This window comes from Poecilia mexicana, unplaced genomic scaffold (assembly GCF_051168715.1).
Source record: "Poecilia mexicana isolate PSO_F unplaced genomic scaffold, ASM5116871v1 scaffold_10, whole genome shotgun sequence".
Taxonomy (NCBI): Eukaryota; Metazoa; Chordata; class Actinopteri; order Cyprinodontiformes; family Poeciliidae; genus Poecilia; species Poecilia mexicana.
The window spans coordinates 12,154,385-12,169,326 of record NW_028263379.1 but is presented as its reverse complement, the minus strand read 5'-3'; the positions used below and the strand labels follow the sequence as shown (position 1 = coordinate 12,169,326).

General features: G+C 38.6%; 1 protein-coding gene across 1 annotated transcript in view; it reads right to left on the bottom strand.

Moving 5' to 3' along the window:
• Positions 1-4,592: 4,592 nt before the first annotated feature.
• apln (apelin) overlaps positions 4,593-14,942 on the bottom strand; it is a 32,871-nt gene continuing 22,521 nt past the window's right edge. The window contains exon 3 of the mRNA XM_014982770.2: positions 4,593-9,661. The gene's annotated coding sequence lies outside the window, so the exon portion shown is untranslated. The remainder of the gene's footprint in view (positions 9,662-14,942) is intronic.

Below are 14,942 nucleotides of genomic sequence, written 5' to 3'. Positions count from 1 at the left end.
AGCCCATAGATCCCACCTTAACCTGATCCAGGAAGCATAATGGGTCACCTTTAACACACCAAGTCTCCTTCAGCTGCTGCCTTTCCCTGCAGGGAGCTGCTGAGCAGTAATAGAGCCACACTCACAGATGGACCTTGAACTTTAAGAAGGGGTCGTCTGGCCTCAGCAATGCCCTACTGGCAGTTCTCGCTGCCCGGCCACAAACAGTAACTCTATAGCCTCATTGCCACGCTCCATATCCTCCCAATGACCTCAGGCCCAATTATACAGCTGACCCAGGCTTGATGACATAACCTTGGGCGTCTTTTGGGGTCTGTCGGTGCTCAGGAGGGGGACGTCGTGTCTGTCAGGACATGTCAGCGCTCTGCGTTAACCAGACACTTCCTCTGAGTGGTCCCAGCGAGGAATGGTGGCTCCTATGAAACCCTGAGCATTTCATCACTCTGACTGAAGAATGAAGCTCTTTTCAGCCCAAACCATATCAGAAAACACCTCTGTGTTTTGATTAAAAGTAAAAAACCTTTGGATTCAAAGACATTGCAGCAATTTTCCCCATAAAAAATGATAAAAATACAAGAAGCTGTTTGGCTTCTCTGGTAAATTTTCTAACCCAAGTAAAGGAGAAACTTTCGTCATGAATTAACACTTTATTACAGAAAACCTGTCCAATTTCTTGACGTAGACAGATGCATTAGCCCATAAAAACGTGCACTTGATTTGTTTTATGGTGTGTCTGGTAGGGCTGTAGTGATACAATAATCTCATGATACGATACATGATATTCTGCTCACGATAAGATATATATTGCGATATTCAGCAAACAATACAATTCAATGCATTTTGTGATTTTCTGAAAGATTTTAGAGGGACAGAGTGATTTTGGTGACATTTTGTGACTGTTATAGAGTTGGATTGAATTAATTTAACTGAAAACTGATTAAAAGCACCAACTACACAATACCTGACTCTGGTTGGACATGGACACAGACTTAAAGTCGACAGCTGGACAAAATGAATCAAAGAAGTGGTGAGAAAACATGTTTCTTTTAATTGAAACAGTACAAACTGTAGCTTACGTGCATTTGTAAAGTAAATAAAGTGCACCAAGTACCCTGCTCTGAATAGTCTGATACCTTTTTAACCTTGACACTTAACATCTGAAGGAATCACTCTAAGCCTGATGTCCTAATCACTCTCCTGGCAAAGCAAGCAGTGAGTGAGCAAGGTGACAGTTGGACGTTACGATACTTGCGGATGAATATCAATTTTTTTCTAGGAAAGAAAATATCAATATATATCGCAAAAGCAATATTATTACACAGTCCTAATGTCTGGTGTGGCGATGGCGATATGGACTTTTTATCATGATATTTTGTGACACTATTGTGACATCAATGAAAATGCTTCTTCTTTTTAGGTAACTGTATGGCTGTGACTGCATGACACAGCAATTATAGCCCCACAAAACAAATGCGGCTCTTGAAAACCATCCCCATCTTTAATAAGCTTCTTTATGACAGCAGTAACATCAAGAAGAAAATCACAGAAACAACTGCAAAATCCTGGGGGAGCTGATCAATGTGGAAAAATGATTAATAACATTTAATTTAAAGAAGTACTCACTGAATGCAGAGAAAAGCTTTTTATTCATATTTTAACAACTTAGCTAATTTTATCAATACAAAACATTCATGCTCTCGATGTGACCCAAAGTGAAAATGAGTTTGACATTCCTGCAATGCAGCATCTTTGGTACATGATGGAACGATTTTCCAAGAGTTAAGGTCGTTCTTCAGTCAAAAGAGCTAGGTCAGAGGTGTCCAAAGTGTGGCTCGGGGGCAATTTATGGACCTTGGAATGACTTTGTTTGGTCCGTGACCAAAAGTCAAGAATGGTAAAAAATGTGGCCAACGAAATAGAAAACAATTGATGACCTAAAAAATTTAGAAATTGTCTGTTTTTTTTTTGTTTTTTTTTAAATGTTGTGGATCTTTAATGATATATAGATTTTATATATATAAAAAAAGTGTTCATTGTTGAGTAGATAAAAAATAATAAAGTAAATTACAATGAACAAAGTTTTGCATTTTTAATTTCATGAATTTTGTGGCGACACAGTCCATTTAAATTTGCCAGTTTTGGCCCACAGGGCAAAAGTTTTGGACTTAAACTTTACCCAATTTCCATTTTTACCAATTTTCAGACAAATGGTTTACCCAATTACCATTTATTTACCCAATAAATGGTTGGGTGAGTGGTTACTGGGTAAATGGTGATTGGTAAATGGTTGGTTTACCAACCATTTACCAATGGTATTTATTGGATAAACCAATAAATACCCAAATTATTTATTTATTGGGTATTACCCACTGGTATTGGTTTCTGAAATAAACGTAACAAGCGTTTATTTCATGTATCCTGCCGTTTATATGAAATAAATTACAGGCTACATGCAGGATGCTAACTTGCCTAAATGTGACCTGTTCAGCGTTTACCCGCCTCTTACCCAATGACCGACAGAGGCAAGCACCAGCCCTCCCTTGACCTTAGCAGGATTAAAAAAGTCTAAGGTACGGATGGATGGATGGATGGATTGTTTTTTCCCCACTGAAAGCTCTGGAGAAAGCCGTCTGTCGCTGTTGAAAATATCCATAATGGACAAAAGCTGATTTACAGTTCCACAGCCAGACAACGATGAAGCAATTTCCAGGCAAGAGTTAGCCAGACGTAAAGGTTAATGGTGTGTCGCGTAAACATGTTGCTGTTTTTGCCTGTTTAATGCCAGAGGAAGGATTTGGGGCTTAGTAAAACAACCCAGGTTTAACCCACGAGGTTTTTTGTGTCACGTTGGTTTGCTCACTTCTTACCGTTGTTGCTCATTGTAGTAAGCTCAGGACTTTGGCATCTGCTGGTGGTGAGGATCCTTTGTGACATAAATTTTGTCATGTCCACTGGACTGCAAGGGTCAAGCTGCAGCCAACTGTGTGCAGGCCAAAATCTCCTACAGAACGGACTCCAGGATAAAAGCAAAAAAACACCAAATACTGCCAAATCAGTGCAAGAAAGAAAGAAAAGATGATTTTAAATAATGCACAAAACAAAAAGATTATATAGAAGATCTTTTCCTTTTGTATGAATGTAACAGATCAAATTGCATATTTTGACATTTGTTCCTCAAGAATGTTCTCAAAGTTACCGTTTGTTTCTCTGTCTACCAAAACCACATTCATACATAAATGTGTTTTCAGACAGAGGTTTAGGCTGAGAGCTTTGAAGCCGCTGTTGGCTTTCGCTACCCGACCTATCTGTGGCAGGCGGTTACATTCTGCAGGATTTATTTACCGGCTTCACCCCCCACCGAGATCTCCTTTAAGTTACTGCTGTCACGCACACAGTCCTGCATCCAGAGCTGGACAGTAACTTGTTACAACTACTCAATTACATTTACTTGAATAACTGTTTTGAAAAAATATATAAATAAATTACTTTTAGGAGTTTTTTTTTTTTTACTACGTTGTACTTTTTACTTTTACTTGAGTAACTTTATTATGAAGTATTTCAACTTTTACTGAAGTAAAATTTCTGGATTTTCTATCCAATAAATGAAAAATAAACATGTTTTCACCAAAAATTCACAATAAACACCTGAAGTTTTTATTAAAGTTTCATAAGTTTTTCATTGAAAGAAACTGATTTTCCAGATTTTACTTTTATGAATTGTTGTCATTTTGGCCCTTAAAATACTAGAATGTCCACTTATCCTTATATTTTGATTGGTTTGATGACATAATTTTTAAATATTAAATGATTGGTAATTTGATGAAATTACTCGGTACTTGCACAGACATTTTACCAAATACTTTTTTCTCATACTTGAATAATTTCTTGGATGGCTGCTTTTTACTTCTAGTTGAGTAAAGATATGCTGAAGTAGTGCTACTTTTACTTTAGTATAATTTTAGGTACTCTGCCCACTTGTATTTCGCTACAGCTAGCTTATGTTAGCCACTTGTATTTCGCTACAGCTAGCTTATTTTAGCCACTTGTATTTCGCTACAGCTAGCTTGTTTTAGCCACTTGTATTTCGCTACAGCTAGCTTATTTTAGCCACTTGCATTTCGCTACAGCTAGCTTATTTTAGCCACTTGTATTTCGCTACAGCTAGCTTATGTTAGCCACTTGTATTTCGCTACAGCTAGCTTATTTTAGCCACTTGTATTTCGCTACAGCTAGCTTGTTTTAGCCACTTGTATTTCGCTACAGCTAGCTTATTTTAGCCACTTGTATTTCGCTACAGCTAGCTTATTTTAGCCACTTGTATTTCGCTACAGCTAGCTTGTTTTAGCCACTTGTATTTCGCTACAGCTAGCTTGTTTTAGCCACTTGTATTTCGCTACAGCTAGCTTGTTTTAGCCACTTGTATTTCGCTACAGCTAGCTTATTTTAGCCACTTGTATTTCGCTACAGCTAGCTTATTTTAGCCACTTGTATTTCGCTACAGCTAGCTCACAAAATTGTGTGCTGGTGTTAAAAGAACAAGTTCTAAGGTTAATTTAATTTTAAATGGTAAAGGAAGACACAAGACACGCCTATTTCTTAAAATAAGATTTTTAATATTACTTATTATCATAAAGATATATTTACACACTTTACAGAAATAGAAAATAAAAACACAAAGCTACGCATGAAAGGAAAAAATAAAATAAGTACTCCAAGAGCTAAAGCTTATCTTTTATAAATTAGAAACCAAAAGTTCAAATATGTACACAGTATTCAACCATTTCTGATACACTTGTTTTATTTATTTATTCATGTCATTTATTTTTGCCCAGTTCAACATCAAAACAGAGACAGGGACTGTACATTTGGCCTGGTGAGTAATATGAGCACACACCATGAACAGAATATAAGTTTAAGGAGTAATACATTGTCTTTCAAACGGTATCTGCTTTAGATCTAGTAACACTGTTGTGATAAACCTACAGACTGCGTTTCTCCTACGATTGTTCTGAATGTGACGGACTGCTCTCGGACGCAGCGGATGGAGAATGCGTCGCCATCGAGGCAGGAGGGGCCAGTGCTATTCTGGGTGTAGGAAGTCTCATTTTGAGGCTTCGAGATAATGACTGATCATCGGCTTTCCTCACGGGACTTGGAATCTAGTTATCCTTTGGATTGCCCAGCCAGTGGAAAAAAAAAGTCTCTATTTGTTGGATTAAATATCAGCCACTCGATCCTGCAGACACCCACTTTGAAGGCCAACATGATACAGTTTGACAGGATAAAGGATTCAGAGGGGAAAATCATGGAATGTGTAGCGTGGTAGCTCTGCTTCCATTTCTGCAGTCAGTGATGGATATAAAACAATTTCAGTACAAGAAGAATTAAAAAAGAAACAAAAAATATTTTTTTTTGAGTTTTTAGGGGCCGTAACTACCTCAGTGACTAAGCTGACATTTAAAACCTGCTTTCTATTAGTTTCTTATCTCCACCTGCAACACATATCTACATCTCATCCTTACACACTCCCTGCCAAATGCATTTGGACAAAAATAAACATAAACGGAACAGAATAAGGGTTTTTCTACCAGGAACACATGCTAACAAGTGCATAGAAAACATTACTCAGGCCTTGTGATGGTCACAGAGAGAGAGGGGAACATTGAGAGGATAGGAATAGTTTCTCTTGTGTAAGCCTTGCTGGAAAAGACCATTAAGGAAAATGGTTTTTGCTCCCCGAGCATAATGTATTGGTTTAGCCTTTCAGTTTTAGCCTGGACATGCTTGTCCTTCCATTAAACCTGATGTGCAGGGGAGGGCGGTGAGCTATGATCTACGAGAAAATAACGCCTGAAAGCTTTCACGTGTCCACGACATATTGTGCTGCAGACTACTTCTCTATTTTGTTACATCCACAAAAGATACAGCTTGTCACACTGTATTCAAAAAAGTAAGCTTTGGACAACCAGCTAGACAAGAATCAGACGAAAGGAAATTGTCACAACACACTGGAAAACCATTCCATAGCGAGAGACTCTTGTTTTCAGGGTGTATTTTTTCCAGCAGCATCATGGAATTGCAAAAAGTGCAGCCTTGCAAACCCATACAGAGAAGTCTTTGAGCAAAGCCACGTCTATTTGTTGGGACTATTTGACGCCAGAAGCTTTGGATCTGTGGGATATTTGGCGTTTGATGATGAGATTAAAAAGGGGCTTCCTTACATAAACATCGGTTTGCTCCTGTCTCTGCGAGGGCAGCATGGCTGGTGCAGATGGTGAGGATACATTCATGAAGAACAGTGCGGATACAGACGTTGCTCGGCTCAGTAACAATAACTTCTGAGGCGGGGAGGGAGAGAAGAGGGATATTGACTCGAGCCCCTTTGCCTTCCCAACTCCTGCGGCTTTGAACCTTCATCCCCAGCTCGTTTACTTCCTATATTCTTCCCTCCAAAAACACACAAGACCTCCTGAGCAAAGCCGTCACGAAATCTACATCTCTGTCTGTGAGGGTATGAAAAAATGATGGCAGAACTGAAATTATTACACTTCACAGTGCCCTAGGATTTAATGCATTTTTAATCAAGGTAAGCTTGGCTGGGATACCACTGTGCTTTTAGATGCTCTCTTAATAAAAGCTTCTCATGCTGGGGCTGAGAAGATTCTGCGTTTTTTATTTTTAATATTTGCATGAGACATGGCGAGAGGGAAAAAGTGCTGGAAATCTAATGCGCCTTTATAAAAGTCTCCACACCCCTGTGAACAAGCTGGGTTTTTATAAAGTAATTTTAAAAACTGTTCCACCTTTATTGTGAAAGGTATATCCTGTACAATTTTATCACTAAAAACAAGGAAATCTGTTTGGAGAGGGTGAGTGTGATTTGTTTTCAGCATTCGCAGCATTTGAATTCATATTTGGCAAATAATTTAAGGGAATCTGATTAATTTGAAATTAAGTGCAAGTTTTCTATTTTGGATTTTTCCAATAGTTTCTCATTTAAACTGTTAGAATGTGCATCAAACAAAATATTGTTTGATATTTTGTAAACTCTCAGAAAGGACGTCTCTTTGTACAACGGTTTCAGTCAAGAGAAGAGAAATCATTTCAACATCATCTTCAGTAATTGGACAAAACAACACCATCTGTGTTTCCATTACTAATGTGTGCAAAACTTTGTTGATATTCTGCTAATTTTTTTAAAATTTTGCAGTTGCAGTGTTTCCATTGAAATAGATTACAGAATCTGGTTGGGCTTTCTGGCGCTGTTCTATTATTATTATTATTATTATTATCATTATTATTATTATTATTATTATTATTATTATTATTATTATTATTATTATTATAGATATTAATAGATCTATTATGGTCAGTATGGATACATGTTCCTAGATGCTAACTACGGAGGCCCCCAAGGCTCTATTCTAGGTCTCCTGCTTGTTAATTTGTAGATATTTGCTGCTTGGTGGAATCAGCTTCCACAGTTATGCTGATGACACTCAGATATTCATGTCTCATGAAGATTAAAAAACATGCCGCACCATCCTCTCCCAACTACTTCCTGTTGTTTGCTTTGTCATTTCTGCCAGTAGTAACTTTCGACACAGTGCAGAGCTGATCTATTGATTATTTTTGGATTATCTAATTAATAATTGGATAGCAAAATGTGTTTATATGTGTATATATATATATATATATATATATATATATATATATATATAACATATTTAGTCAAATGTATTTTTATCTTTAATGCAAAATGTCAATATTTTTGCAGTTTTGTCTTAATTTCTGCTTTTATTTTCACCTTTATTGAGTCTGTAAACCTAAGTTAATTGATTAGTAAATTAGTTGACGATTATTTAAATAAACGATTCATGATTAATCGTTCCACTCCTAACAGATTTGTTTTTTCATGCTGAATTGCGCAAGATATTTATCACAGTAAAGGTGGAAAACCAGGCAGTGCAGCGGAGTTGTGCACAACACCTGTAGATTAATTAGATTATGTTCTTGAAACTCATTCAACTAAGTTAGAGTTCTGCATGTCCAACACACAACAAGGATTATAAAATTCCCAATATGTGATATGATAACAGCCTGAATCAGCAGGGGGCCTGAAGTTAAAATGATGTGCTTCCAGTCTGAGCCACTTTAACAATGAGCTCTGACTAAATGTGGACATCTAAGAAAGATTAAGTTCAGGATTTAATGAGCATGACGATCAAATCCGCGACCACCTGTGCAGCGGACGGGCTGATTAGAAAGGCAACTGCACCCAACGTAACGCAGGGAGATCAAGAAAAGAGGTGAATAACTCTCCAATAACATAGTGATTAAACTAGAGTATACATACAGGGAGAGTAAAGATACAGTATATGAAAATATGCTTGTTTGTATGTTTGTCTTGAGTAAATGCACAAAACAGCCTGCTGAAGTACAAGCCTCTATCACAGCACCCTGAGAAAAAAGGAAATAAAACTAAAACACAGAAAACAATAGAAATGTGTTCCAGTAAGATGGAAAGGCATAGCTTTTTCTGTGCGTATGCTGAATATTAATCTAGAGCACTAGCGGTAGGCTGATCGCGGCGGACTAACTAAGAGCCGAGGTTAAAATGAACAAAACAAAGAGAAAGCATAAACGTGTCAGTGTATCGAGACTTCAAACAAGAGGTAATGCGTTTCTCGTTTCTCTCTGACTTTTTCGTTCCTCCGTTCCTGGCAGCATCGTGGAGAAGGTTGTTATTTGGCACTTCCTTAAGGGGCGAGGCGGCCCGTCGGTCGGAGCGGGCCGCCAGCGCCGGGTAACAGTCGTGAAGAGCAGCTGCGTGGGGGCAGCGGTGTGGCGAGAAGGCTGGGGGTCGGGGGTCAGGGTCGGGGTAAGAGGACTCCTTCAAGGTGGGACGGTAACCTTGAGCCTGAAAGCCGCTCCGTTCCCCCCAGAGGTGTTAATGGACTCAGAAACACCCAAACGGCTCCGGAACGAGCGAGGGAACGCGAAGTTGTCCTAACGGCATGTGCTCTGGTTTTAGTTTACTTTGCATGTGGACAAACTGACATTAAAAGATACAAAGCACCATTAATAATCGTAATTAAGTGATGATTATAACTCCTTTCAACACTAAACCTTCAGCTCCAGAGTATCACAACAAAAATTAGGTCACTTCCTCTGCACGATCAGACCCGCTCATCTGCTCGTTTAAGTAGCTACACAGCGATGAAATCAGCGACTGATGGGACTTTGGATCTGAGACAGAAGCTTTAAGACTCTTTTGACGGGGCTCCCTCTCCACCACATGTCATGCAAAGAGTGTGAGACACTCAGAAAGATTGCTATGATTGGCCTCTATTAAGCAAATTGAAAAAAAGACAGAGATATATCAGTAAGGAGGGAGTAAGATAAAGAGACAGAGAAATAGAGTCTGGTAGCTCAGGCTCAATACCTCCCACCCCCTTTCCAACGCCCCCCTATCCCTCCTGGAGCCGAGGGTGAGCGGCTTGTCCTGATTTTTAGGTGGACAGAGTTGCTTGGAGAACCAGCAGGTGCTATGGACATCACTCTTCAGGCTGGGCAAGCGTAGGCCCTTCATTGCAAGGCCCCCCAAGGCGAAGGAAGAGCATAGAAATCAGAACCTGGGGGAGGGCGCTCAAGGCAGTGCCTGCAACACAGAGAGACAGGAAAATACATCAGAAACCAGCAGAACTTTCAATGCTGACCCATTGTGCTTCATTGAACGGGTTAGGATAGCTGTATGGGAGATGAATAAAAAAAACAAACATTTTCTTTCACAAAATCATTCTTGAATAATGAGATTTTAGCAGATTTGGCTTAAACTTACTTGACTAACTTTTTGGAAAAGATGTAATCAAGTTCAAGTTTATTTGTACAGCACATTCCAGCAGCAGTTCAAAATTATAAAGTTATAAAGAAAACACCAACTTAATAAGCGTTACGTTTTGATGAGCAGCATCACCAAAATCATACAAATGAAATATGGTGGTCAATGTTTCATTTATTATGGTTCAAAAACTAATTTTAGCAGGTGGGTTTTTAGTCTAGATTTAACTTTGTGTTTCAGCTGCTATGTTGTACTGTTTACTTTTACTTTGATAATTTTATTGTGAAATATCGCTACTCTTACGTGAGTATAATTTCTGGACATACTACCCACGGTGAGTAACTTCAGTGGCTGCAAACAGATGCGCATTTATACAACCATACAAAAGTAAAGCCTTTAGCACCAGTAACAAGAATGCAGCAACTGGTTTGTAGGTGGTAAGCCAACAACAAAACTCATGTCTTTTTCAGCAGAGTACAGCGGTTAAACCAGCTGACCAAACATTCTGGAGCTCAGTTTTGGTTGCTAGGTGATGGGTGCGGTTTCGCTTGGGTTGCTAGGTAACGGGCTGGGCTTCTGATTTGAAACGTTACATTCTGGAGGTTTCTGACACGTGTAATAGACACAGAAAAACATTATAACTTGTTTGTTTTTGTTTTAACCAGAACCTCCATATTTTTATTGACTGTTCCTGAAATCTCTGTAGTTTCTACGGCTTTATCTGCCGTTGTTTCTGAACCGTGTTGTTGAATGTAATGAAAGCGTATCTACTCCTTGTTTGCTTCAGGGTTGATCTCTGGTTATTATCATCAAAGTGACAACAGATAGCGGAGAATACAGCTACCAGAGCATGTAAGATCATCAGCTCTGTGTACGTCTGAAGACATTCAATATCCTCTCAAATAAGTCTGAATATCTTTCTGACGTTATCTTGCACATCTAGAAGGCTACCGTAGACATGTCCCGACCAGATTTCACAGTCTTTGATTGGAAATTGCAGCAGGGAGTAAGAAAAACAATTGCATATCATGCTGTGAAACACAAGCCAGCCATTATCTTAGACTCTGGAGGGAGGATCATGACCAGAAAACAGAAATCTCTTATGTTCTGCTGTATTTTATCTCCTCCTCTCCTTTGGATGATTCTTTCGCTGATAACAGCCTTTAGTTCTTTGAATTCAACATTTTTTGTTGAAATACAATGCTACATAAATGAATCTATAGCATATCTCAACCCAGCCGTGTTGTCATTTGTTGCTCTTTGTGCTTTTAGATCTATGATGTAGGCTTACTACATCATAAAGTCAGCGTTTGGAAGGAGACGCAGACCTGCTCCCTTTGGTTTGATGGGAAACTCCTTGAAAGAGTCACATAGAGTTTTCTCACACTAGAGGCCACTGGGGGTTTCCACAAATTGCCTCTGGCTTTAAGTCTGTAATATCCTGTTGTCTCGTATACTATCACTGGCATGTCTTAAGAGCCAAAAGTTGGTTTAATCCAACTCTACTTGAACGCTTAAAGAGGCTGGCCCGGGTCGCAGTATGTCTTCTCGGAGCTGCTCACATCTGGAAAGTGTAATGGTGAAAAATCTGACATTGCCTCAGGTGTCATAGAGAATAAAAGATGAGCTGTCTTTGAATCTGAAATGGGGTGATGCTGCTAAATAGCACAAGGTTGAAGGATGGACAGTGTCAGGGGAATCATTGTTTTTTATCTCCATGTAAACAGTGTTGTAATTATGTTTAGGTCAGTGACGGCTCAGCTCTGTCTCTATCCGCCGAAGTCTTGCTTTGATCAAATGAAATGCATCTACGGCTGATCCCAGGGGCGGTTCTTTTCCCACCGTCGGCTCAAATCGAAGAAGACAAAGGAAAGCATGAGGAAGAACAGAGCCTTTCAAGCTGATGTTGCAGAAAGGGGGACAAATTGGTGCTAGCTGTCTGGCCTGGTGAAAACTTTATATCCTCAGCATGCAGCCTCTATAATCCAAAGACATTTTATGCCATCAGTGCATCTAAATTAAACGCATTTGGAGCAATCCATGTTGACAATTATTATTGATAAGTATCACTTGTGGGCAAACGTCCACTAATGTGCTAATTGCAGAGCTAATTTTTATTTGGTAGGGCTAAACCGCTAAACGAAAGCAGCTAAGTTTTGTTTAGAAACTACTAAACATTTTCTAAACCTACTAAACTGTTAAGTAGGGCTAAAATGATATGACTGCAAAACGTATCACGATAGAAGAGCCTCATGTCATGCAGCATCAATAATTATTGATTATATTTTTTGTTTTAAATATTGTAAGTACTGTTAAACTGGTAGCTAACATTTCCTCTTATCGACACCTTTCGCCTTATTGTTTATTATATAGAAGAAGTATATATTGTTCTTGTTTTATTTATGGAAAACGGTGTGGAACCAAAAGCACAAGCAACAAATATGTATAAAAAATATCACTGATGCTTTTAGTGTTATTTTATTGTGAAAAGTTCAATGCAACTGAAATTTTCCTGTTAAAACGACTAAAATGTGCATTTGTTAATATGTTTTTATTTTAAAACATTTGCTAGTTTACCATAATTTCTAGCTAACATGAATAAGAAGTCCTCATGGAAGGTCTAGAAGCTGTGAAATGGGTCAAAACGAGGCCTTTTTTGCACATATTTGGACCAACAATGTGTTTTATTTGTAAAGCTATGTTTGTAAAGTCATAAAATACCCCAAAAAGTAAGTTTTGTGCAATTGTGAAAAGATTTGTTTATTGGTGCAGCATCTGATTCCAACACAAAGCAGAAATCAGCTTCCTCATGAGTCAGGTGAACCAAAAAGAGCCGAGCCGGTGGAGTCAACAGCAGCAAACCTCTCCAGTGTATTGTGGTTTAAGTGCTGTGTGCAGAGACAGCATTGTGACTCAGTGAGCCGTTCAGTTTTAGAGCTTCGCAGCTTTCTGAAGCTCCCGTTTATTATGTGCTCAGCATTCTGGCACCGAGTCGAACTCCAGACACTCGGCGCTCTGAAAGGATTCTCACTTCTCATTGGCAGAGGCGGCCCTTCAAGTGCTACTACCCTGCTTTCGCCTTCATTGTTTTCATCTTTGTTATGAGTCCCTGGAGTCTCGTCTTTAAAGCCAGAGTGATTTCAAAAGCGTCTTAAAAATCTGCGGTAACAATTGATTATTCATAATTTGTTATAGATTGTAAAACACCTCTGGGCGCTTTGCTTTGATCCTCTTTTTTCCAAACTGATTAACAGCCTTTGGGTTGCAGGCTCCCCTCACTAGTTTAATTTATGTAGGACCTCTGCAGGTCAGTGTTGAGTGGTCAGCACCTCCTGCAGGGATATTATGTCTCGTCAGGTTTGCCTGTCTACTGTTGTCTGAAAGAGACGTGTGGACATGCTGCTGTTGGTTTTCGCAGTGACATTAGAGGTCTGAACCTCAGTTTCTGTGAATTTGGTTCGAGTATTTTAGTTTCACAGTGAAGCTTGAGCCCAATTTATTTATGTTATTAAACAATAAAGAGGTGAAAAGTTGACAGACAAGTCTGAATACGAGGGAGATTTCACAGAAAAACTTACTTTTAGTTGACATAAAGTTAAACATTTGTTCCAGGAACCTGGATACTTATCTCTTCAAAATTATCTTTGGAGAAAATACTTTTATTTACTTAATCGGACCTAGAGTAAAGATTTGTCCCTGCCAAGCGGCCCTGGAGGTAAGATTTACAAGAATAACTGAGATTTAAATAAGCTGCAGTTGTTCTGGGCAGATGTTCAAGCTGGCAGGTTTGGTCCAGTAGTCTGAAGTCTGGATCCAACAATAACTTCCTGCAGAAGAAGTTTGATCCGAGTTTTCAGCAGATGCATCAGCCCTGATTCTGCCGACTGAGTGTTTCAGCACTGTAAGTCATTTTGTTTTCACAGTCCCTGTTGTAAGTTGTTTTCTGGCCAATGTAGTCAGCACTTATGGTTTAATATTTCTGGAAGTGTTTCTTTTGACATCCTCTAGAGAAATATCCGACTCAGACTTTACAGAAGACGGGTCTTCTGGGTAAACACAGCAGCGGCAGGCATATTGTGTTTTTAAAAGACTCCACAGAGGGTAAAAAATGTCTTTTTCTTCTAGTTTATTTACTTTTTATTGGTGGAGAAAGTTTGGGTTGGGCGATGTATTGAATCTATTTGATGTATCATAAGCTTTTCAATTTACGATGATTAAAATGTCTATCGATTAAAAAATTACATCATCAGCTGCATCAAAATATAGTTAAGAGGAGATTTAGGTATTTTAAAGACGAAAATAAAAATAATTAATAAAAACAACTAAATCACAACATGTGGGTAGAGTAGTCGTCTTGCGATCGGAAGGTTGTAGGTTCGATTCCAGCTTCCTCCTGCCACATGTCAATGTGCCTCTGGGCAGGGCAGCAAGGCACTTAACCCCAAATTGCCTACCAATCTGCGTATCGGTGTATAAATGTTTGTGAGTGCAAATGGGTGGATGTGACTCTTGTGTAAAGCGCTTTGAGTGGTCAAAATGACTGGAAATATATAAGTTCAGTCCATTTAAAATGCATAGTGTAGTAAAAATACTCCTAAATGTACATTATTTCAAAAAAAGTTACTCAAGTAAATATAATTGAGTAAATGTATCTAGTTACTCTGCGGTTGAGTATAAATTGTCCTTCAAATAATTTGGCTTTCTACATCTAATTAACTCCAAGTGTTGTTTATCCGAAACTCTACTAATAAATCTGTGTGCAACTGATGGTTACAATAAGTACAGTTACATTTATTCTGATTTTGAAATCAATAAACATGATTGATCTGTTTGAAAGGAGAACACCAGTGTCATTTGGTAACATTAGAGGTTATTCAAAAATATGATTAATTATGTCACATAATCTAGTAGGACTGCATTTCATATCACTCGATTTCAATAATTATTGATTAGTTTTTTTGTTTTAAATATCTGAAATGCTGCCAAACTGGTGGTGTGACCTTTCCTGTTTTTTGTCTTTGCCGTTTGTTATTTTCAAGCAGTTATGAGACACAGTAGCAGAATATTCAACTTCTGCTGGGCCAGTTACTCAGCAGGTCGT